Source organism: Lacerta agilis, chromosome 6 (genome assembly GCF_009819535.1).
Source record: "Lacerta agilis isolate rLacAgi1 chromosome 6, rLacAgi1.pri, whole genome shotgun sequence".
Taxonomy (NCBI): Eukaryota; Metazoa; Chordata; class Lepidosauria; order Squamata; family Lacertidae; genus Lacerta; species Lacerta agilis.
The window spans coordinates 74716250-74740218 of record NC_046317.1 but is presented as its reverse complement, the minus strand read 5'-3'; positions in this window follow the sequence as shown (position 1 = coordinate 74740218).

Below are 23969 nucleotides of genomic sequence, written 5' to 3'. Positions count from 1 at the left end.
CTCCTTTGCATAAATTACTACTCCTCTCTTTTTGACCTTATCCGATGATATGAACTCTTGGCCTAGTTTTTTATTTTGTAATAATCTTCTATGTCGCCGAACTATGTGGGTCTCCTGCAAACATATAATGTCCACATTTTTCTTTTCCAAACTATAAAATACTCTGCGTCTCTTTGGTCTCTGGTTCAATCCCCGAACATTCCATGTCATTAGTTTGAGCGCCATTTTCCTTTGTTTTAATCTTCTCCTCCAGTTGCTTCTGGTTTCTTACTTTCTTCTGGGTCTTTATCACTTGGACCTGGTACCCCCGGCGGTGGGAATGAGCCTGAAAGTCTGTACAGAAGTGCTGGGTCAAGTGGTGTACCTTTAAACTCTTCCAGATGTTTATCCAAAAATTTTTGCTTTTCAGCCGGGGATCTAATTCTTATCTTTTTCCCCTCGAACACAAATGCAAGGCCTTCTGGAAATTCCCAACTGAAGGAGATGTTTCTTCTTCTTAGCTCAGCAACCAAATCGTTGTAGGAAATTCTTTTGTCCAGGAAAAATCTGGGGATATCCTTATAAAAAATGACTTTATTCTGCTGTACCACCAGGTTGTTTTTGTAATGCAGGTCCAGAAAGAAGTCCCTGTCGTTTCTATCGTGCAACACAACCAAACAGTCACTGACTGTTTTGGTGTTCTTCTTCCCTCTGGATCCTCTTGGCCCAAATCTGAAGGCCTTCACTATGCGTGCTGAGACGTTTACTTCCTCCAAATGCCAATATGATGAAAATTGTTCCACAATATAGGCTTTCAAGTCCTCACCTTCCAATTCTGGAAGACCTCTCAAACGGATGTTCCCCTCTCTCTGGTGGAGTTGAAGAAAGGCAAGAGATTCTTCTACAGTTCTCTGTCGTGTTCCGATTCTCTCTATATTCTCCAAATCTATGTTGTCCAGTTTCTCCTCCACCTTTTTTATTTTTTCTCTGACCACTTTAAATTCCTCAGAGTCCTTTTTCAAGGTTGTCACCTCCTGGGCTATTTTATTTATTTCGTCTCTGTTCTTCCTTACATTTTCCTCAATCTGGCCAATTGATCTCTCCAATGTATCGGTGGAGTTTTTTATGTCAGCTTTTATATCAACTTGGAGTTTTTCTATTGCAGAGTTGACTGTAGCATTAACTGATGCACTAATTGTATTAACCGAGGCCTGCGTTTGCTTCAACCCCTCAGTCACGCTTTTAAGTCCTTCTGCTATTTCTGCAACACTAGCAGTTAATTTCTCCATCTGTTCTTGTAAAGATAGGGAAAAAGAGCCTTTTCTTTGTGAAGAGCTAGATGTTTTAGATCTAGTGCTCTCATGCATTTCCTGTGGGCTCTTCAATTGTAGTCTCAAGGTCACTCCAGTTGCTGTGGTAACCGTCTCAGACATTCACAGCAGAAAGCCAACAGTCTTAAAAATAAACACCAGGTGGCCAGCAGTTCACTCCTGAGAACAAAGAGACTGCTGAGCCAGGAGTCCCACACAAGTCCAATAGTCAAACTTCTAGGCAAAGAACTCACAATTTTAAAGTCCCAAACTATTTTACAGTCAAAAAGAAGTTAGTTTTTAAATAGCCCAAGTCAGTAGTTATATTCCACTTGCAGTGTTACCAGCCAAGTCTCTATATTAAGCTGTAACTGGCCACAAAGTAACTAAAATGTCTCCACTGGTAAACAGTCCCTGACACAGTAGCAAGAAAAAAGAAAAAATGGCAACAATTTATTGCAGCCCGCTACTGACCCGGAATCCTAATCCAGAGGACGAGCGGTGTCTTCTTTTGCCATATCTCCTGTTTTTAAGTCTTTAAGCATCCTTTAAACAACTTTTAATCCACTTTTTAAAAGTTTGGCAGAGTTCGCAAAACTTTTCCGTTAGTCGCGGCTTTGATCTTTTAGCGGTACCAAGCTCCGGCAAACAGTTCAAAGGGAGCAGGCTTCCTTTTAAATTTTCTCTGTAGACTAATATTCTTCAAAATCCCAAATCAGTTCGAAAATTTACTTACAGAGTTTCCTTGTAAGTTTCTAGGTAGGAAGTGCCGGGTGCTCAAGTCTGGCGGGATCGCTGCTTTGTCCTCCGAAGGCAGCCGCCTCTTCAGTCCCGTACCGGGGCTCCGCTCGCCTGATTTTCCCCCTTACGAGGGTCGATCAGGAGCGGAGACGGCACGTCTGGGACCCACAAGGCAAACGGTCCACGGGACGCTCTTCCCGTGGCTTTAAGGGACCCGCGGCGCAGGCACGGTAATCCCTAAAGCCTTACGGAGGACGGAGCCATCGGACTCCCGTCCGCCATTGACCGGCACCAAACCGGAAGTCCAAGCAGCTGTATTTCAATAGGGCTATACTGAGTCTCCTGTTACTCCACAGTTATATGTAGTTGGTCTTGCTTCATGCATCCTCACATCGTCACACTGAGCATTTCTCCTATGACCATATTTAGGGGTGGATGCTCCGGGCAGTTGTGCACAAGGGTGAGGGGCGCTCAGGGCAACTTGTCATGGGCCATTTGCCCAGGATCCTCCCATTACTCACCAGAACAGACTTTCTGTTTGCTAAATACATTCCTCTTTCAACAAGCCTTCTAAATGGATAGCTTGGGCATCTGAAGTGTATTTGAATTGATTTTATGCATGTGCTTTTGTTATTTTATACATGTATGTACATATGCATATGGGTGTGTGTACACACACACACACACACACACACACACACAAACAACCCACCCACTACTATTTTAACTATTTTTTTTTATTATATTGCAAGTTGCTTTGGGATGCCCCATGAGAAGCAATTAAGAGAATAAATAAATAACTAAATAAATAACATCTGAAATAAACACTACTAACAGTTTGTGTGCCAGAGGGTTACCCTAGTTCAACTCCTTGCAATGCAGGAATCACAACCACATTTTTGTCAGACAGTAGCACGTAATTTATTTTTACCTGAGAGGGATAAATAATCCATTGGAAACCCAAAAGCAGGATTCCCAGTAGCTGACATTCAGAGGCATACTGCCTCCTACTGTGAAGGCAGAGCATAGTCACCCTGGCTAGTAGCCACTGATAGTCTTATCTTCCATGGGTTTGTCTATTCTTCTTTTAAAGCCATCCAAATTGGTGGCCACTACTGCCTCCTGCCAGAGCAAGTTCCAGAGATTAGCTATGAGCTGTGAGAAGAAGTTCTTTCTTTTATCTGTCCTGAATCTTCCAACCTTCAGTTTCACTGGGTGTCCACAAGTACTAGTTGTCAGGGACTGGACTGAGGAGGAATGGTGGGGGTCACCCCCCCCTCTTTCTGCTCCTTCCCGAGAAGAGAACAGTATCGATTTAGAACAGTGGTTTGCAGAGGGTCACAGTTCAGAGGCTGCAGAGGGGAGAAGCTGGGAAATATTGGGAGAGCAGCAGGAAGAAGAAGCACCAGAGGAGAGACCGCTGACATAGTGTCTTTGGAAAGCAGTCCTGACCCCCCCCTTTCTCCCAGGACCTGGTGTGCATTGAGGGTAGAGGAACAGAAAGCTCAGAGGCAGAAAACACAGATCAGCCAGTGCAGGGATGATGTAGAATAGGAGAGATGGAGGGGTGGGGTTTTACTCGGAGCAACGCCATTATCTGAGAGTTGGCATCATCTGTCTCTCTCTGTGAATTATTGAATAAAATACCATGGTAAGAACTTCTTGTTTTCCCATTTCTGGCTGCCAGCTGTGAGGGAGGGGGAGCGGATTCCTGGAAGCCTGACACTGGTACTATGAGGGAGAAAAACTTTTTTGTATAGCCACTTTCACCATACCATGCATAATTCTGTCATGTCTCTTCTTACTTTACTCACCTTTTCTCTAACCTAAAAAGTCCCAAGTGCTCTATCCTTTCCTCATAGGGGAATTGCTCTATCCCTTTAATCATTTTGGTTGCCTTTCCTGAACGTTTTCAGGATCTACGATATCCTTTGTGAGGTGAGGTGGCCTGAACTGTACACAGTATTCTAAATGAGACTGAACCATAGATTTGTACCACGGCACTTTGATACCGGCAGTTTTATTTTCAGGTTCCTTCCTAATAATCTCTGGCAGGGAAAGTAGGGAGGTTGAAAGAAGGCTGATGTTCTCAGCAACAACTCTCTGTGTGTTTGCTGCTGTTGCTGTGGATGAGCCAAGAACACAGGAAAATGTCAGAAGTGTGGAAGGGGAAGTTCTCCGGAAGGCTCTCTTGCTATTGACACTGAGGAAGAGACCTTTATGTTTCGGAGCTGTGCTTTGAACCAGATGGGAATCCCTGAGGGACTGGATTAAGCCCCCAGGTTGCCAACTCTCTAGCTTTGCAGTTGTGAGCTCATGAACGCTGCCTAATTCTCACAAGCAGAGTCTGTAAAAGTTAGCAGCTATTATACGCTCAGGAGAAAACCATCCAGTAACCCAGAGACCACCCACAACTCATTGTTTGGAGCACTGTAACTATATAACTGTATTCCCCATTCCCCCTGGTAGAGCAGACACCATCAGAACATATGGTCTTTGGCAAGTTCATGTATGCTAAATATATAGACGGAAACCTAAAGACTAAGTTGGCTCAGCCATTTTACAAACATCTGAAGTTTTAAAAAACATGCCCTGGGTTTTTTTTGGTGGAAACTTCCAAGGATCTATTTCATAGGAATGTACCGTCTTTTAACATCCATACACAAAGTATACATGTGTGTGTGTGTGTGTGGCACAAGACTTTTATGTAAGTTTTCTCAGTACTAGTATTACTAGTAATACAAATTACATGGTCCAACCAAGATGTACAGTAAGCCCTTGAAACTGGTTGACTTCAATGGGAGAGATCTAAGCAAGTGCTTAACTCCCCCCCCCCCGCTGAAATCAGTGGGACTCAGGAGTGCTTCCCATTGGCTGGACAGGACCCAAAATATACATAAAGCTCCAAGCTTCTTTCAACAGTCCTCATCAAGGGGTAGAGCTGTGATGTGGCAGGATGTGGCAATGGCTCGTGTGTCCAAATCTTCACCCCATCTTTCCATTTATAAACAGAAATAAGAGCTTGAGGAATTCTTAAGCAGCCATAAAGATTTGTGGCACTGCAGCTACGGACCCCAGCGATGGTGGGGGAAAATCTCGAAAAATTTGGTACATGATGCAGCAACTTGGTTATAGCTAAGCAGGTCTGAGTCTTGTCACTGCCAGGATGCAAGGCCACTTCGGAACCCAACACACGTCTCATGAAGGAAGAATAAATGATAGTTTACTCATTAATAATAACAGCAAACATTTGATTTGGGAAGGGGAAATAATTCAATTATAAAGTGCAGGCTCTGAATATGGAAGTTCTTAAGTCTGATTGTTGTGAAACACCATACACAATAACCTGATGAACGAGGAGGTGTGTTACAGGTAGGTAGCTGTGTTGGTCTGCCATAGTCAAAACAAAATAAAAAATAAAAAAATTCCTTCCAGTAGCACCATAGAGACTAACTAAGTTGGTTCTTGGTATGAGTTCATACCAAGAACAAACTTAGTTGGTCTCTAAGGTGCTACCGGAAGGAATTTTTTAATTTTTAAATTTTGTTTTGAGGCAGTGTGTGTTATTGGTTTCTTTTTCTTGTGTATCTTGTGTTTTTATATTGTGATTTTTCTGTTCTGGCTGCCCTGAGACCTATGGGTAAAGGGTGGTATACAAATTTAATAAACACTAATGATGATGGTGATGAATGTGTGGTTTGGACTTTAGTTAGGGAGGAACATAGGAAGCTGACTTATAGCAAATCAGAGCATGGGTCCACCTAGCCCAGAACCGTCTATGCTGATGTATGCCAGCTCCTAGGCTTCCTTATGTCCTTGGCAAAGAGCTGTATTGGCACCCCACACTTGCATCCTTGGCAAGGAGCTGCATAGCAACCTCACCACATTTGTTGCAGATATTTTTACACACACACACACACACACACACAGAGAGAGAGAGAGAGAGAGAGAGAGAGAGAGAGAGAGAGAGAGAGAGAGAGACTCTTGTTTCCACAACTCTATTGCTCAACGTAAACTTTCCGGTCATGAAGAGACAAACCACTTCAGGCAAGGCCTTTCTTGTTTTTTTCTTTGCAAACCTCAACAGTAAGGATCAATCCCATCCAGAACAACAGATTCCCTCATTTCCACACCATCCCATCTCCTCCTCCTCTTTTAGGAGACTGGGAATCCATCCCTTCGACCCTCTCCAAAGCACCCTTTTCTAAAGGATCCGCTTCCAATCCCTGTGCTTCCATGCAAACACACACACACACACACACACACACACGGCTCCCCTTTCTGCACCTTTTACAAGGCAGCTCTGCCTATGTGCTCCGCCAACCTGGAAGCAGCTTTGATTCTGTCTCCGCCCCCTCCCCCCTCCCATCCTGAGGCCTGGTATTCCCCGCTTTCAGGAACATGGCAAGCTGGCTTCCGGCCAGCAGGGAAGTGCCACACAGCCACCTACTTGGCTCTCTCGCCAGGGGGCGCCAAGCAGTGGTGTGATTTTTCTGCCCTGCTGGGGACAACCTGTCTAATGGCTAGGTACGCCCTTGGCCAGCTTTCCAGGGTTTCAGACAACGGCTTTTCGCAGTCCTACCTGGAGAATCCGGCAACTGAACCTGGGACTTTCTGCATGCAAATCAGGTGCTCTGCTACTAGGGATAAATGAATCTGGCAATTTTGGTTTCACTTGTTCTCTCATTCTTCTAGTCTTAAATTCAGTTTTCCACATTATTTTGCCATTAAAAAAAAAAGAAAAATTCCTCCCTGTAAAGTAAACTCATCAACATTTTAGTGTATTTCCCCCAATACACACATTTTTGTATGCGGCTTTGCATACAAAACACACAGATGTTTTGCAAGCAATTTCCCCTATCTTAATGTATTTTGGCTCAAGTCCCCTAACTCAAGTTTTTCCCTTTATGTGCTGTCCTGCAGAGTTATTTCCCATGTAAATTCAAAGGATGCCCCCAAAGAGCCCCCCACATTTCCCCCATTCCCCCTTGGCATGACTCATACAAGGAAGCTGGTGAATCAATGGAGATTAAATAGAAAGATTCTGAATTCAATTCGAGGTGTCAATATGTAACTTCATAACAAATGAAACCTTTTTCAATTAGTGGTAACATGAAACAAAATAGTGGAAATAGAAAAGGCAATCTCTTTAGGTAACCTGAAGGCCATTTCCAACAAGCAGTGTGCATTAAGAAAACAGTGAAGTGTTTTCCCCACTTAAAAAAACAAAAACCTTCACTGTACTCCCACCCCAGTCCGTAACAGCATAAAATAAAAAGATTTTAGATAAGATTTCATCCAGTGAATCAATTGAAAAGCCACACAGTGCCTTAGTGGGCATTCTGTCCTCAATCTAATGGAAATTTTTATGAGGATGTCAATGCTAAGTTGATTCCTATAGCAGAAAGCACATACAAAGGATCCAATTACAGCTGCAAACCTCTTGAAGACTAAAAGACATTATTAACCCACAAAACTCCAAATGTTTAAGGGTTAGAGGAAAAGGGCAGCACTACTGACTTTTTAATGGATAAGAGTTCCCCCCCCCCTTTGGGTCCATGTTTTCTTTTGTGCGTGTGAGTCGGAGTGACACCCCTCCCTTTGGGCGTGCGATTTATTTATTGTGAAGCTGAACAGAAAGCAAACGATTAAGCTGTGATGTCGTTATTTATTCACAATGCCGTCTGCAAAACTGCATTAGGAAGCAATCGCATCTGGGGATCTAGTTATTAATTAACCGATTTAAAATAATATTTAAAAAAGCCCACAATGTTTAATCTGTCAGATGGAGTGACTGAAAGTGCAATCCTATACATCTACTCAAAAGAAAGCCCCACTGGGTTTGCTAGGCTATACTCTCAAGTAAATGTGTACAGAAGGGGAGACTGAATAACATTTTTGCTTAACTAAAAATGTACCAACACTAAATCAAGCATCAGAATTTTTTTTTAAAAAACCCATCTTTTAAAAACAAATTATTATTGTTATTGTTATTAAATTAATTCATAAATCACATGGATACCTTTTGTTTATTTTTATAACAATTTAATGAAGAAAAGATGAAAAGGAAAGAAAGAAAGAAAGAAAGAAAGAAAGAAAGAAAGAAAGAAAGAAAGGAGGAAAGGCAGAGGGGGGAAAGGAGAAAGCACATACCATCAGCTCACATTAAGATACAATACATGCATTTTAATTTAAACATACAATTTAATATAAGCCCTCAAAATGACCAGATACATATCTGCAGGAGAGGCAGTGCATGACCTGTACCAGTGCCTGGATGTTGTGATGGGCTGGGTGAGGACCAATAAACTGGGACCGAATCCTGCTAAATGGTGACTCTATGGGTGAGTGTTACCTGGGTCCAGGAATTGGGGAGTTTGCCTGCTTTGGATGGGGTTGCACTCCCCCTAAAACAGCAGGGATGAAGTCTTGGGGTGCTCCTAGATCTGATGTTGTCATTAGAAGCTCAGGTGGCAACGAACGTCTACTACCAACTTTGGTTAGCATGTCGGTTACACCCTTTCTTCGATTCTTTGATACTGTGATTCATGCATGGGTAACTTCCAAACTAGACTACTGCAATGCACTCTGCATGGGGCTGCCCTTGAAGACTGGCCTGGAAGCCGCAGCTGGTGCAGAACGTGCTGGTGCTGAGTGCGAGTGCTTGGCTGTGGACATATTACAACTGTGCTGAAAGAGCCACGTTTAAGGTCTTCTTACTAACTTATAAAGCCCCAACAACTCAGAACAAGCTTAACTGAAGGACAACCTGCCTCTTTATAGACCCACCTGGTCATTATGATATGTGTGAATAATCTGTGGAGGAGAACTTGTTGGTTGTGTCATCTAGTGACAGTACTTTGGCGTACACTCCCCGCTTTATAGAATCATGGAATTGTAGAGTTGGAAGGGATGACAAGGGTCACCTAGTCCAACCCCCTGCAATGCAGGAATCTTTCACCCAACATGGGGCTCAAACCCTCAACCCTGAGAAGGAGAATTCAATTGCAGTGTGGTTCTGATGTGTATCAGAACCGCTTTGCTTGGGTACTTCCCAACTACTAAAGCAGGATCAGACAATTGAAAACTTTGGGGATTCCCCCCCCCCCCAGGCTAATGGCCACAGAGAAAAAGTGCAACAAGTTATCAGGAGATCCCTCACAGAGTTCCAATTCCCAGCACCTTTAACAAATTATAGTCACCGGTTTCTTTGAGGGAAGCCATGACTGTTAAAGTGGTATAAGAGTGCTTTAAATGTATGATATAAATATGACCCAAATGTTAATATGTGATTTAGATTGGACTAATGAATGTGGATTTTGGCCTTTCACCACTAGAAAGAAGCCAAGAGATTGTGTTGGGCCCATCTCACAATAGTTCGTGGAATCAGAAGGCTGAACTAGTTAAAAACTCCACACACACACACACACACACACACACACACACACAATTGGCTTTTCTCAGTTTTGCCAATGTTGCAGATATGAAGAGAAGTCCTTCTGTGCCCTAAGTAGTCTGGCCAGAGTCCAAGAGAAGGTGACCTCATGAAGAGAGAGGGAGAGAGGGAGCACAAAACTGGATTTCTACTGGTGGTTTCCTGCTCCTTTGTTTTGAACAAAGGCAAGAAGAATATGGGGTCTGGGATCTTTTAATCTCCACTGATTTTGTTTATGCTTAAGCTGTGGACATTTGAGACACGTGGGAATGTAAAAAATGTCTCGTGGAAGCCAAACGTTCTCACTTCAACCTTGTACATTGTTTCGCAGATTTTTATCTACACTTCCAAAACAAAACAAAAAGAACTAAAAAAAATTCCCCTTACCTCGTTCCCAGTCAGGATAAGGAACTGAACCAGTTGCTGCTTGTCCTCCGTTCCTCAAGCAGGCTACTTTTATAAATAGTTTCTACTGGCAAAATGCTGGAGGGCAGCCCCAAATGAGGATTAAGAGCTAAAGCATTGCACTAGGTGCTGTGAGAGATAATGGCACTCCTTCCCTCGGTGAATGTGCAGACTATGTCATCATATCTCAATCGCCTGACATCTTGTGCTTGAGCCAGCCTGGCAAGGCACCAGACACCATACCTTGTTCCAGAAAAATACTTAAATACATATTTATTTAGCACATTTGTATCCTGTCCTTCCTCTAGGATGCTCAGCAGACATGGGATTTTCTCATTTTATCCTCACAATAACCCTATGTGGGTACAGTAAGATGAGAGGTAGTGATTAGCTCAAGGTTACCCAGTGTGCTGGCCCCAAGGGTTTGTCCATGAAGCGAGGTCCAAGTCCAGTCCTGGGTCTAGGGGTCCAAAGGAGGTCAGTCCGGCGGGGAGCGAGGCAGGGAGCAGGTCAAGGTCCAAGGCAGGTTCAGGCACAAGGTTGCAGGTTGAGCACACGCTTGCAACTATGTTGCTCACGCAACTTGGGCTGGGTCTGGCTGGCTTTTATCTGACCCTATGCTTAGGGCCGCCCCGATCCTCTGGAGACTCGCCTCTCCTCCGGGCCTGGAGGCGAGCACTCCTCCTGCAGACACTTAACTCCCTTCGCCTCTCTGCCCTGAGCCTCTGTAGCTCAGGAGAGGCTGGTGGGTTACTGGACCCAGGGGATGCCTCAGCTTCCTCTGAAGAGGCTGGGAGTGGAGCACCTGCAGGCAATGGGTCCTCCCTCCCATCAGGAGCCAGAGCAGACTCTGCTGATGCCTGCACCTGGGGATCCAGCACAGGTGGGGATCCTTCAGGCTCAAGCCCTGGCCCCGGCTCAGCTGGTTCTGGAGGCGGGGAATCCTGTGCAGGCTGGGATCCCTCAGGTTCAGCATCAGAGTCTGACTCCCAGGCCATCACACCATCCCCCCTCCCAGGCCTCCCCCTCAACTGAGGGGCCGGACCAGGCTTGCTGGGGTAAGCTGCATGGAAATCACGGAGGCAGGCAGGTGCGTGGACGTTTTCCACTGGTTCCCATGAACGATCCTCAGGCCCATACCCCTTCCAGTCGATGAGGTATTGGAGCTTCCCCCTGCGGTATCGTGAGTCGAGAATGCGCTCCACCTCGTACTCAGGCTCCCCCTCAACCAAAACTGGCTGTGGTCGTGGATTGTCTGGGTGGAACTCGTCGGGCGGGGCGACTGGACTAAGTAGGGACCGGTGGAATACCGGGTGAACCTTGAGTGATGGAGGTAACTGGAGGCGAAACGCCACCGGTGACACCTGCGCAGTGATGGTGAATGGGCCGGCAAACCGTGCATCCAGCTTTCGTGAGGGCCGAGAAGGATGCAGGTGACGGGTAGAGAGCCACACCCGATCGCCAACATGGAGTTCTGGCCCCTCCTGACGATGTCGGTCAGCCTGGGCCTTGTATGCGTCCTTGGCCTGGCGCAGTTGCTCCATCAATAATTGTTGCTGGGACTGAAGCTCCTGAAGCCAGTCTGTCACTGCGGGGACCGTGGAAGCTGGCAGCACGTCCGGGAACAAACGTGGATGGTAGCCGTAGGAGGCCTGGAACGGGGTCTGCTGGGTGGAGGCGTTCACTGCATTGTTGTAGGCGAACTCCGCCAATGGCAAGTGATCGACCCAGTCATCCTGCTGGAAGCTGCAGTAACACCGGAGGTACTGCTCCAGCACCGCATTTGCCCGTTCCGTCTGGCCATCGGTCTGCGGGTGGTGGGCCGAAGATAGACAGACCTCCGTCCCAAGGGTCTGGTGCAGGGCTCGCCAGAAGTGGGATGTGAACTGGACGCCGCGGTCAGAAACCACACGCTCGGGAAGGCCATGCAGGCGGAAGATGTGCTGCATGTACAGTTGAGCCGTCTCCTTAGCTGTGGGTATGGACGGGCAGGGGGCACAGTGCACCATCTTAGTGAAATGGTCCGTGAAAACCAGGAGGCAGGTACAGTGACGAGATGGGGGCAAGTCTACCACAAAGTCCAGTGAGACCGTGTGCCAGGGACGTGGTGGGACTGGTAATGGCTGAAGCAGACCGGGGGGTCGCCCAGTAGGACCCTTGGCCCGCCGGCAGACATCGCAACCAGCAACATAGCGTGCCACATCAGCCTTCAGGCGGGGCCACCAGAACTCCCGGCTTACCAGATGAGTGGTCCGGTACCGCCCAAAGTGCCCTGCTGCTGGGGCATCGTGGGACATCTGGAGAACCTCAGCCCGCAATGGTCCTGGTGGGATGTATAGACGACCCTGGTGCAGCAGTAGGCCCTGGTGCAGGGCCAGCCCTGGATATCGAGGGCATGACCCGTCAGACAGTTCCCGGAGCCGTTCCTGAGCCCAAGCGTCGACCCGTTGCTGTTCTCGCACCCGAGCCTGCAGTGGCTTGGCCTCCTGAGTGGCCAGGAATGTGGCTGGTGGTAAGATAGTCGTCGGTACTGCCTGCTGTACAGTGTCTGCGACGTCCTCGGGTTTCCGGGACAGGGCATCCGCTTTCCGGTTTTGGGAGCTAGGGATGTAGCGGATCCGGAACTGGAACCGGGAGAAAAACAGCGCCCACCGGATCTGCCTTTGGTTCAACTTGCGGGTGGTCTGGAGGTACTCCAGATTCCGGTGGTCCGTTCTCACTTCCACCGGGTGTCGTGCCCCCTCAAGATGATGGCGCCAGACCTCAAAGGCCACCTTGATGGCCAGTAGTTCCCGCTCCCACACGGTATAGTTACGCTCCGCCGGAAGGAGCTGCCGGGAGTAGTAGGCGCAGGGTAACAGCGGCGCATCGGGTCCGTGTTGCTGAGACAGGATGGCACCGAGAGCCGTACTGGAGGCATCAGTCTCCACCACGAAGGGACGAGAGGGATCAGGATGCTGTAAAATCGGCGCCCTCTGGAAACAGGCTTTCAACCCCTGAAATGCCACTTCAGCCTCCTCATCCCAGGAGAAGGGTGTCTTGGGACGCAGCAGTCGGGTTAATGGGGTGGTGCGATGAGCATAATCTGCAATGAAGGTCCGGTAATAGTTGGCGAACCCTAGGAACCGCTGTAAGTCCTTGCGGTTCCGGGGCGCTGCCCACTCTCGAACCGCAGCCACCTTCCCAGGGTCCATCTGCACCCCGTCAGGGGAGAGTTGGTGTCCAAGGAAGTCCACTGACCGCTGGTGGAACTCGCACTTGCTGAGCTTGGCATACAGGCGGTGCTCCCGCAAGCGCTGCAACACGGACCGAACATGACTCTCGTGACGGGCTGGGTCACGGGAATAAATCAGAATATCATCTAGGTACACCACCACGTATTTGTCTAGCAAGTCCTGGAACACGTGGTTGATGTACCGTTGAAACACGGCGGGTGCGTTGCATAATCCGAACGGCATAACCAGGTATTCAAACTGCCCATACCGGGTCCCGAATGCCGTCTTCCACTCGTCCCCGGCACGGATCCGAATCAAGTTGTAGGCCCCTCGGAGGTCCAGTTTGGTGAACATCTGCGCCCCCTGCACCCGCTCCAGCAATTCTGCAATAAGGGGCAAGGGGTACCGGTCTGGGATGGTGATCTTATTCAGGGCCCGGTAGTCATGGCAAAGGCGAAGCTCCCCACACTTCTTCTTAACGAAGAGTACAGGAGCGGCAGTGGGTGAGGTAGAGGGCCTAATGAACCCGCGTTCCAGGTTCTTGCGAAGGAAGTCCTGCAAGGCTTCACGCTCTGGCTCCGAAAGAGAATATAGGCGGCTTACAGGCAGGGGCGCCCCAGGCTGGAGGTCTATGCCGCAGTCGAAGGACCGATGAGGTGGCAGCTGGTCTGCTCCCCGTTCCTCGAACACGTCTAAATAGTCCTGGTACACGGCAGGGAGCGTTGACACAGCCTGCCCCATGGGGGCAGCTGCTACTAACTCGGACTGAGCATGGGAACCCGGGTCTGGGAAGCGTACAGTCCGATTGACCCAGTCGATCTGAACATTGTGCGACTCCAGCCAGTCCATCCCAAGCACCAGGGGAAACCGGGGCATGGTGGCAATGTCCAGGGTTCGCACCTCCCGGTGCTGCTGGTAGCACAGGACCAAGGGCTGGGTCTCCCGAGTAACCGCGCCCGAGCGTAGGAGCCGTCCGTCAATTGCCTCCACCTGTACTGGTTCCGGCTTGTTCTGAAGCGGCACCTGATGCTGAGTGGCGAAGGCAGAGTCCATATAGGAGCGGGTTGCCCCCGAATCCACCAGAGCGTGGGTGAGAATCCAGGGCCCACCGGGGGGGTATAGACGCACCGGTATCATGAGGTGTTGCAATTCCACTGGTGAGGGCCCATCATGCGATGCTTGGGGCCCCAGGTAGCCTGGGCCATCGGCTACTGGGGTTGGCCGTTTCACCTGCGGCTGGCGTTTCTCAGGGCAGGTTCGGGCGTAGTGTCCACTCCCACCGCAGTAGAGACACAGGTTCCCCTCCCGACGCCGAGTCTTTTCCGAGGGGGAGAGGCGAGGCCGCGCTGCCCCGAGCTGCATCGGCTCCTCCAATGACTCAGCTCTGGCCACGGAACTGCAGGGAAGCACCGGCGCTGGGAGCCCGGAGTGCCGGTGGCCCCGGGCCTGGCGACGGTCCTCCAACCGATCATCTATCTGCAGACTCCGTTGGATGAGGGCATCCAGTGTGGCAGGGCGATCCAACGTGGCCAGCTGATCCAGTACCTCGTCTGAAAGTCCCTCGAGATACTGGTCCCGCAGTGCAGAGTCGTTCCAGGTTAAGTCCTGCGCCAGCAGCCGAAATTCTGTGGCGTAGGTGGCCACTGTGGACTTGCCCTGTTTCAACCGCCGAATTGCCCGATTGGCTTGACTCCCCTTCTGAGGGTTGGCAAACGTGGTTTCCAGAAGATTGCAAAACCCCGTATAGTCTATCAGCAAGGGGGAGTCTTGCCGGAGCAGCGGCAACGCCCACTTGGCCGCCTGGTCCTTCAGCAAGCTGATCAGGAAGTGCACCTTGGTGCGGTCGTCGGGGAAATCCCGAGCTCGCCCCTGAATATACAGCTTGGCCTGGGCGAGAAACATGGGAAAGCTGGCTGGGGACCCATCAAATTTCTCTGGCAGGGCCACGGGGTACTTGCCAGGAGCTGGGGCGGCGGCCCCAGGAGCCGGTAAGGCATCCAAACGCTGCTGAAGCGCCGTAACCACATTGCTTAGCTGCTGCACGGTGTGGGTCAAGGCCTGGTTCTCCTGGGCCAATGCCACCAGCGCAGCCGCCTGGTCAGCCATGGCTATTAGTTCCTCCCGAACGCACCCCAGCGAAGGGGGAGTGCGGGTGTGGCGTGAGCAAACTGTGCTGGCCCCAAGGGTTTGTCAATGAAGCGAGGTCCAAGTCCAGTCCTGGGTCTAGGGGTCCAAAGGAGGTCAGTCCGGCGGGGAGCGAGGCAGGGAGCAGGTCAAGGTCCAAGGCAGGTTCAGGCACAAGGTTGCAGGTTGAGCACACGCTTGCAACTATGTTGCTCACGCAACTTGGGCTGGGTCTGGCTGGCTTTTATCTGACCCTATGCTTAGGGCCGCCCCGATCCTCTGGAGACTCGCCTCTCCTCCGGGCCTGGAGGCGAGCACTCCTCCTGCAGACACTTAACTCCCTTCGCCTCTCTGCCCTGAGCCTCTGTAGCTCAGGAGAGGCTGGTGGGTTACTGGACCCAGGGGATGCCTCAGCTTCCTCTGAAGAGGCTGGGAGTGGAGCACCTGCAGGCAATGGGTCCTCCCTCCCATCAGGAGCCAGAGCAGACTCTGCTGATGCCTGCACCTGGGGATCCAGCACAGGTGGGGATCCTTCAGGCTCAAGCCCTGGCCCCGGCTCAGCTGGTTCTGGAGGCGGGGAATCCTGTGCAGGCTGGGATCCCTCAGGTTCAGCATCAGAGTCTGACTCCCAGGCCATCACACCCAGTGAGTTTCTGGATGGTGTTGGGGTGGGGCAGGATCCTAGGATTGGTCACAGTTGTGTGGCACACCAGTCGAACTAATCCAGCACTTGATTTCACCACTGCCCTGCTCCATCCCAGCCCCATCAGGGTAGTCTGTGTTGGTGACTTGTGGAAGTCACTTGATAGTTCACCACACCTCAACTAGTGTGATATATCAACAGAGTGTGCAGAGCCCCAGCAGAGTCTTCAGATATTTCCTGCTTCTTCCAGATTCCCCGGTTAAGGGAAAAGCTACTCTCCCATACAGTTCAACATACAGTAACAAAGCATTTATTGTCTCTAGACACAGGACAAAGTTAAAAACTACTATATTCAGTTCTTCTGGTTTTTGAAGCAAATATAAATCTGTACAGAGACGAAACAAAATAGGAAATTCTTTCCAGTAGCACCTTAGAGACCAACTGAGTTTGTTCTTGGTATGAGCTTTCGTGTGCATGCTATTTTGTTTCGACTATGGCAGACCAACACGGCTACCCACCTGTAATCTGTACAGAGAGATTCACTAACGCCAGTGCTTTTTTTCCTGGGGGGACGCAGCGGTATGCATACCCCTAAACATTTAATGAATCTAAGTTTGGCCTCATTGAGGGGCAGTATTTCAATATAAGTAGGAAAATGGGAGTACCCCTAAGCATTTTTATTTATTTATTTATTTATTTATTTATTACTTAGGGAAAAAAGCACTGGCTAACACTATCACCATGCTAGCTAACGCTGTTGTGTAAAACTTACAGGGTCTTCCCCTGACTCTCACAGATTGAGAATCGGACCCGGACAGCAAAATAAGACAGCATCAGGACAGGAGAGGACATCAAGACATAATGAAAGCAATACCCTCCAGCAGAGGTTCCCAAACTTGCAAGGATAGCTCAGTTGGTTAGAGCATGGTGCTGATAATGCCAAGGTTGCAAGTTCGATCCTCGTATGGGACAGCCGCATATTCCTGCATTGCAGGAGGCTGGACTAGATGATCCTCAGGGTCCCTTCCAACTCTATGATTCTGTAATTGTAGAATGAGCGCACAGAGAAAAGACCAGTCACAACAATAAAGAAAAATAGAATTAAAAAGTTTTGCGCTCCATTATGAGAGGGGAACATTAACATGTTAGTTAAGGATTGCTGGTTTTCATATGGGACCACTATCCCACTGGTGTTTAGGATTTTTGCTTTTTCTTTACTCCAGTTCTTTGCTTTCATTTGAAAATAAAATTAATAAAAAACAAAACAAGATAATGTGGTTGTAGCTCTGCACTGTAAACAATGCAGATCTTGCAAGCCTAGGATTGGTGGGGGTACCCTATTTCCATTTTTGCAGAACAACTTGCTTATAATATATAGGAAAAAGATAAAATTATTTTTGAATAATTTAAATTTGCAGGTTCCTCCCCCCCAAAAAAATCACTCCCCAAAAGGCTTACGATGTGCAGAACTACTAACCACATTAGACTAGGTAATAAATGGCTACAGTTTTTAATATTATTTTCATACCAAACTAACCCTAATTCAGCATACTGCAGACATGAGGCCATCACTGTTGTGCTGTTAGATCCTGCTGGTACTTTGTTATTGTGCTGGTTCTCCTGTTTATTTAAGGTGATGTACAGTATCCCTGCATGTAAAAGGAAGACTTCTTGCTCCACAATTTGCTATATTTAGAAGACAAGGAGACTGCAGCGGCCTGTAGGGAATGTTGACTTTGGGTAGTAACTGATATCCCTGAAACAGAGGTCAATAGCCTGACCTTTCTGCCTGCCAATGAAACAGCTGAGCTTTTTGTTATTCTTAAGGGCAATTGAACCAGCAGATGGTTGTGCAGTATATAACTGCTTTAAAACCCTTTATGATAAAGGCCATGATGATTAGTAGACCAACCCAATATGGGTAAAAACCAATTGTGTCTTCATTCTGAGTGACTCTGAAATGCTACAGTGTTGGATTAAGGGTAGTGTCATCCAGGGGTGCCAGCTCTAGGGAGCCAAGCACTTTTGGGGGGCCCTATGTTTCTGGGGTCGGCGCCAACCTCCCCCCCCCCATGTCTGAAAAGCACAGAGGTTTCTTCTCCTTCTCCTCCTGCTGTGGAGGGGAAGGAGGGTTGAAGTAGCTTCCCACCAGTGGCAGCGTCAAAAGGAGGCAGAGTAGGAGCCCCTGGCCACTGAAGCTGCATGGCTGCTGCATTTGGCTCTGTTGCGGTCACTCTCTCAGACCTGAGCAGCACCCCCGGACGTTTAACGGTCTATTGGTGAATACCCATACAACATGTGGTATATCCGCTGCCACCAGCCAGTCTTCACGCTGGCAAATGAATACTCACTTCAGATTTGAATTGTGGTAGAAAATAAACATACGTTTCTTTATTGTTGGTACAAAGCGTAATGGTTTCATATGAACGGGTAAAACGTTTTAAGATAACCGGATGGTTCTACAGGTAAGTATATTCCAACTCTCTACCTAGTATTTCGATAACTATCCCTAATGCCTCCTACTATTTATTCAATCCGCTCTAGCTCTACTGTCCTCATTTCCTCTATCTCTCTACCCGCCTCCCTTCCACTCTCCAACTGCCTCGCTTCCTCTCTCCAACTGCCTCCCTTCTACTCTCTAACCGCCTCCCATTGGTCAATCTCCTCCCTGCCAAGTTAACCCTTGGAGAACCTTTAGGGGTGAAATGCCACAGGCTCTGCCCAATGTCTGGACATCACACATGTGACACTGGGAAATCAACATCAAACATGTGCCATTGGGCCCTCCAGTCGCCCTCATAAGCTGGTGACTCTGGTATCCTCTATTAGGCAAATGAGACGTTTGTCCCAGATGCATGTCAACAGGAGATCTGAGCAGCTAGCTCGGAGGTTCTGCTACCAAGTCATTGGAATATGGAACACAGAATTTGAAAATTGGCTGGGATCTTGGAAATCAGGTGTCTTCCAATGGCACCTGGTGCTGTTATCTTGCAATGGCAGCAAGCATCCCTGACAGCCACTCAGCCACCGCTTCCTTTCTTCCACAAAGAAGAGCCCAGCCACCACATCCTGAGGAAATTTGTTCCACTGTCGTCTAGCTCTTTTAGGACGTTTTATCTAACGTTTAACCAAAATCTCCTTCCTTGCAATTTCCACCCATCCTGCCATCTGCAGCAACAGAGAACAAGTCGGGTTAGTCTTCTTTGTGTCAACAGCCCTCCAGGTATTTGAAAACATCTATCGTGTCTTCCATTGATTTTCTCTTCTCTAGGCTCAACATTTCCAGCTTTTTCAACTATTTCACATCAGACCTTGTTTACATAGAAAGCTGCCTTGTACTAAGTCAGACCATTGATCCATCTAGCTCAATATTGTCAACACGGACTGGTAGGGGCTTTCCTAACCCTAGCTGGAGATGCTGAGAATTGAAACTGGCACTTCCTGCTTGCAAAACAGATGTTCTACCACTGAGCCCTTCCCTTATTACCAGACCTTTACCATTCTGGTCGCCCTCCTCTGGACACACCCCAGAGTGTGAACACTCCCCATATACCGTATTTTTCGCTCCATAAGACACACTTTTTTCCTCCTAAAAATTAAGGGGAAATACCTGTGTGTCTTATGGAGCGAATGGTGGTCCCTGGAGCTAAATTGCCCAGGGGCCAAAAGCAGATTGTGCTTTTTATTTTACAAAGAGAAAAGGGGGTGTTGAAAGGACCCCATTCAGCAGCTGATCAGCAAGAGATCGGGAGAGAGATAAGAGTCCCGGCTCCACATCCTTTGTTGAATGTGCTGCAGAGGGAGGTTGTTTGTTTCCCCAGGACATGTGACTGGCTGATTAGAAACTGCTCCCTTAAGATTAGTAGAAACTGCTCCCTTAAGATTTTTCAGAAATGTGAGTTGAACCCCATAAAAATGGGGCTTTTCCTCTTTGTTTTTCCCCCTTTGCAAAAAAAGCTGTAAAACTTTAGCTGATCCTCAAAAAACCAGGGCTTTTCCCTTTGCAAAAAAGCTGCAAAACCTTCAGCTGACCCTCAAAAAACCAGGGCTTTTCCCTTTGCAAAGAAAGCTGCAAAACTTTTAGCTGGCCCTCAAAAAAACAGGGCTTTTAGAGGAGGAAAACCAGAAAAAATATTTTCCTTGTTTCCTCCTCTAAAAATGAGGTGCGCCCTATGGTCCAGTGCGTCCTATGGAGCGAAAAATATGGTAGTTCTCCCTGCAAAATGCAGCCCAAGCTACCTCCTCTTTCTTTCCCTGTTTTAACATCCCATGCTGCACAGACTGCTGGACCTTAGAAAATGTCGTGCAAAACCACTGCGACCATGGAAATAAATCACCCCCTTTCAACGTTGGTTTCCCAACCTGTAAAGCGGAAATGGGAGTGACCTACCTCACAGATGTGCTGCAATGCTAAGCGAGATAAGAAAATGCTACCTGACATGAACCCTGAGGATCAGAAAGGCTGTAAATATAAATGAATCCCAAACTCTGCAATCAGACAAACTCGATACAGCTGTGGTGTGTAGGGTTTTGTTTTTTTGAGAGAGAGGGAGAGAGAGAGGGAGAGAGATTGGAACCATAAAAAATATCTTTCCTCCATGGAACACCACCAAAACTCCTTTTAACAGGCTGACCTTTGGTTTTGCCCCAAGTGCGGATATTGTGGGCAATAAAATAACATTTTGCAAGCATCTTTCTCAGACCAAGCACACCGCAGGGTCTCCTAATGTTGAGAGACAACTAGCTTCATAGATGCGAAACAACAGTGCAGTGCCTGGGGTCCCTCATTTAGATTTAGGCAGCTGGCACTTTTAGCTGAAACTTGGAATAAGAAGCTGCTGCAACATTGATCCCAGGGAACGAGCGATTCAAATCAGAGACAGTGAAATCGCCGTCTATCACTTCTATCAGCTTCTGTTAGCGGTACAGAACTTGCAAGCCTTTTGGCTGTGCCCCCAGATTTTGCTAATGCAAGACAGGCTTTCATTTTATGGCATTGCTTATTTATAAAAACTTTCCCATCAATTAAATTATTCAATGTGACATACAATTCAAAGCACCATTAAACACACAGAGACGCACAAAATCGGGTTTAAAGGCAATGCAGTCCAACGTAAAAATAGGCTGAAGATGCCAAACGTGACCCAGAGCTTACCAAATCATAGTCCCATAACTTTCCAGTGCAATTTGGGAACCTGTCTTAGTGCCATAGCTCAACGCTGGAGTGTGTTGATGCATATAATAAAACAGATGGGGCTGGTCCATTTGCGGAAACAGTGCTGCCCCTGACAAATTCAGTTTGCTCTTGGCTACCCCCTACCTGCCTGCCTACTTACATCCACTGACTGTCAACATTTTCCTCCTTAGTTCCAAGGCTATCCTTGAAGAACCAGGTGGGGAGAAAGATGGGCAGAAAACTAGGACTCAGCTACATTAATCAAAATACAGCGTTTTAAATGCGTTATAACACTATATGTGACACCAGATAGTGCTATAGAGTTTCATCTTCGGCAATGACCGCTCCCCACATCAAATGGGGGGTGACGCTTGCGTGGTCGCGTGCAGCCCCATGAATTCCTGGGCGACACCTGGTAGTTTGGCTGGCTGCGCCCTCCCCCAGAAGGGATACCTGGGGTCTCCGCCTACCCAGCTAACCATCCAATTCCGCCTGGGGGAGGCGTTGCCAAAGGATTGGCCAGGTAAGGGGCGGGACTACCCAGCCCACACAATAGAGTGTGTAGCTTACCTGAGAATCAGCAGCTGGCTCCAGAGCTGCTCCCACCCTCCACTGCCTCAATTAACGCTTACTTTGCAGGTTAACCTTTTTTTCCACAGGCACACAGGCACTCAGGCACTGCTATGCCAAGGCCACTGTTGAAGGGCCAGAAAGGAATTTCCCGGCACTGGCAGGTTTCGCCTTTCCCCTAGCAATTCGTCACAACTTTGGCGGTTTCAGGCCTTGGGCGGAATCCTTTAGTCATCTTCCTAAATGGGTGGGGGAGCATGGGGGGTGACTCCACGCCCCCAGTGTGAACAGGGTTCCCCGTTAAAGGGGTATTAGGGGGAGGCATTGTCCATATGCCGAGAAGTTGTCATTGCTCTCCCCCACCAGTGGCAGCAAAACGGGGGGTGGGCTCTCTGCTTGAACATATGTTCTCCAGAGCTGGCCCAATCCCCACACATTCTGGATAACCCTGACGTTTCCCAGATCCCCGGCTGGGGGCTGGGAAGGATAAACGCCCAATGTCTGAGCCAAGGTCTCCCTACATCTGAAACTTAATAAAGTTGTGGCCAATTTTAATCCCATAGAACGTTGTCTTGTGTCATTATTCCGCTCGGGGGTCGCCTAGGGTTTGAGGGACTCCGCCTGTCCACGCAATGTGATTTAGCATTATGAGCTTTACAACGTGTTTTCCTGAAACTTTTTTTTATGTGTCAAGATCCAGCCCTAGAATTATTTGGCCTCTTCTGTCATTGGTCATGGTTCTAGCTGTCGTTGGCTCTGGTTCCACCTACTATTGGGCTCCTTGCCTCTGGCTCTACTGGTCCCATTGGGCACAAGCTACCACTGAGAGAAAAATGCTTCTGAGCTACCACAGAGCACATTTTTCTTCCTTTGAAGTAAGCACAGTGGTCCTCAATGCATACAAAAAACACATCCCAGAGTAGCATAATGTACAATTTGATAGGATTGGCTGATAGTGATAGAACAGTGAGCTGGTAGATACAAATGAGTGGTCAAGGGTCAACATGTTGGAATTTGGCTGGGGAGACATATCTGATTTCTAAGGTTTAGGGGCGTCCTTCCAAAATCTATAACAATATGATAAACGGTGAAAGATAATCCAAGCTCATAAATAAGGTGAGAACTAAATACAGTGCAGCAGAGCTTTCAATATATTAAAATATATCCTGCACATTTTCTAGACAGAGTGATAAAGAAATAATTTCCTAGACACTGTAATTGCATTGCTGGGTTCTTAACTTAGGGACCCAGGCTGTGTCAGCATGGGCTCTGCTTTGAAACCATTTTCCTGCGCTGTACTTCTCTGCTGTGATATGCTTGGATTGTCTTCTTGTTTGTGTATTTACTTTGGCCCCAACTACAGTGTTGGTGTTGTAATATTTTTTTTAAAAAAAATATTTAATTAACATACAGAAATAAAGAGTGTAACATTTATTGTAAAAATAAAACTCCAGCAAACCACTCATGCAAATAGTTCCCCGAGGGGTTGCTAAGCTGGAGAAAGCTGGAAAAATATAATCACATCTGTATCAGTCTTTCTTGGGGTACAAAAGGCTAAAATAATAAAACCCACCACTGGATGCAGTCAATAATGTCTCTGAAGGTACTCGAGCGGAGGTGGAGAACCTGTGGCCCTCCAGATGTTACTGAACTACAATTCCCACCAGCCCTAGCCAGCAAGGCCAGTGGTTAGGGATGATGGGAAATATGGTCCAACAACCTCAGGAGGCTGCAGGTTCCTCAGCCCTTCACTGTAAGAAGGGAAGTGGGTAAATAAAACTTAGTTCGTAAGCCCTGTATAAAGATGCTTCCACTAACCACCTCATGGCAGAAGAATGGTTAACTAGCCATGGATCTCCAGCTGTTTTCAAACTACAATTCCCATCTTCCCTGACCACTGGTCTTGCTAGCTAGGGATGATGGGGGTTGTACATAGCTGTCAAGTCTCCCATATTGGCCGGGATTCCCCCGTTTTTACACGTGTTTCCCGCTCCTCTCCCCGATGCCTCAAAAACCCGTATATTCCCGGGTTGTGTGGAGGTGGAGGAGGGCTGGGAATGCCCGGGGGGAGGAGAGACAAGCCGTCGGCGCTTCCCTCGGCTGCAAGCGGAGCAGGAGAGCCAGGAGAGCGAGTGAGAAGCCGCTAGGGGGAGCGCAGCCCGGCCAAGCGCTCTCTCTCTCTCTCTCCTCCCTGGCTGGCTACTGCGCCGGAACCGGCAGCGCTTCCAGGGGCCGGGCGCGCCTCTTGCCCGGCGGGCGGGCGGGCTGGCCTGCTTCGCCCTCCTCTGCTTGCCGGAGGGACTACTTGCTTGCCTGCCTGCCTGCCCGCCCTGCTTGGCAGGGTGGAGAGAAAGAGCATCGGCACCATGCC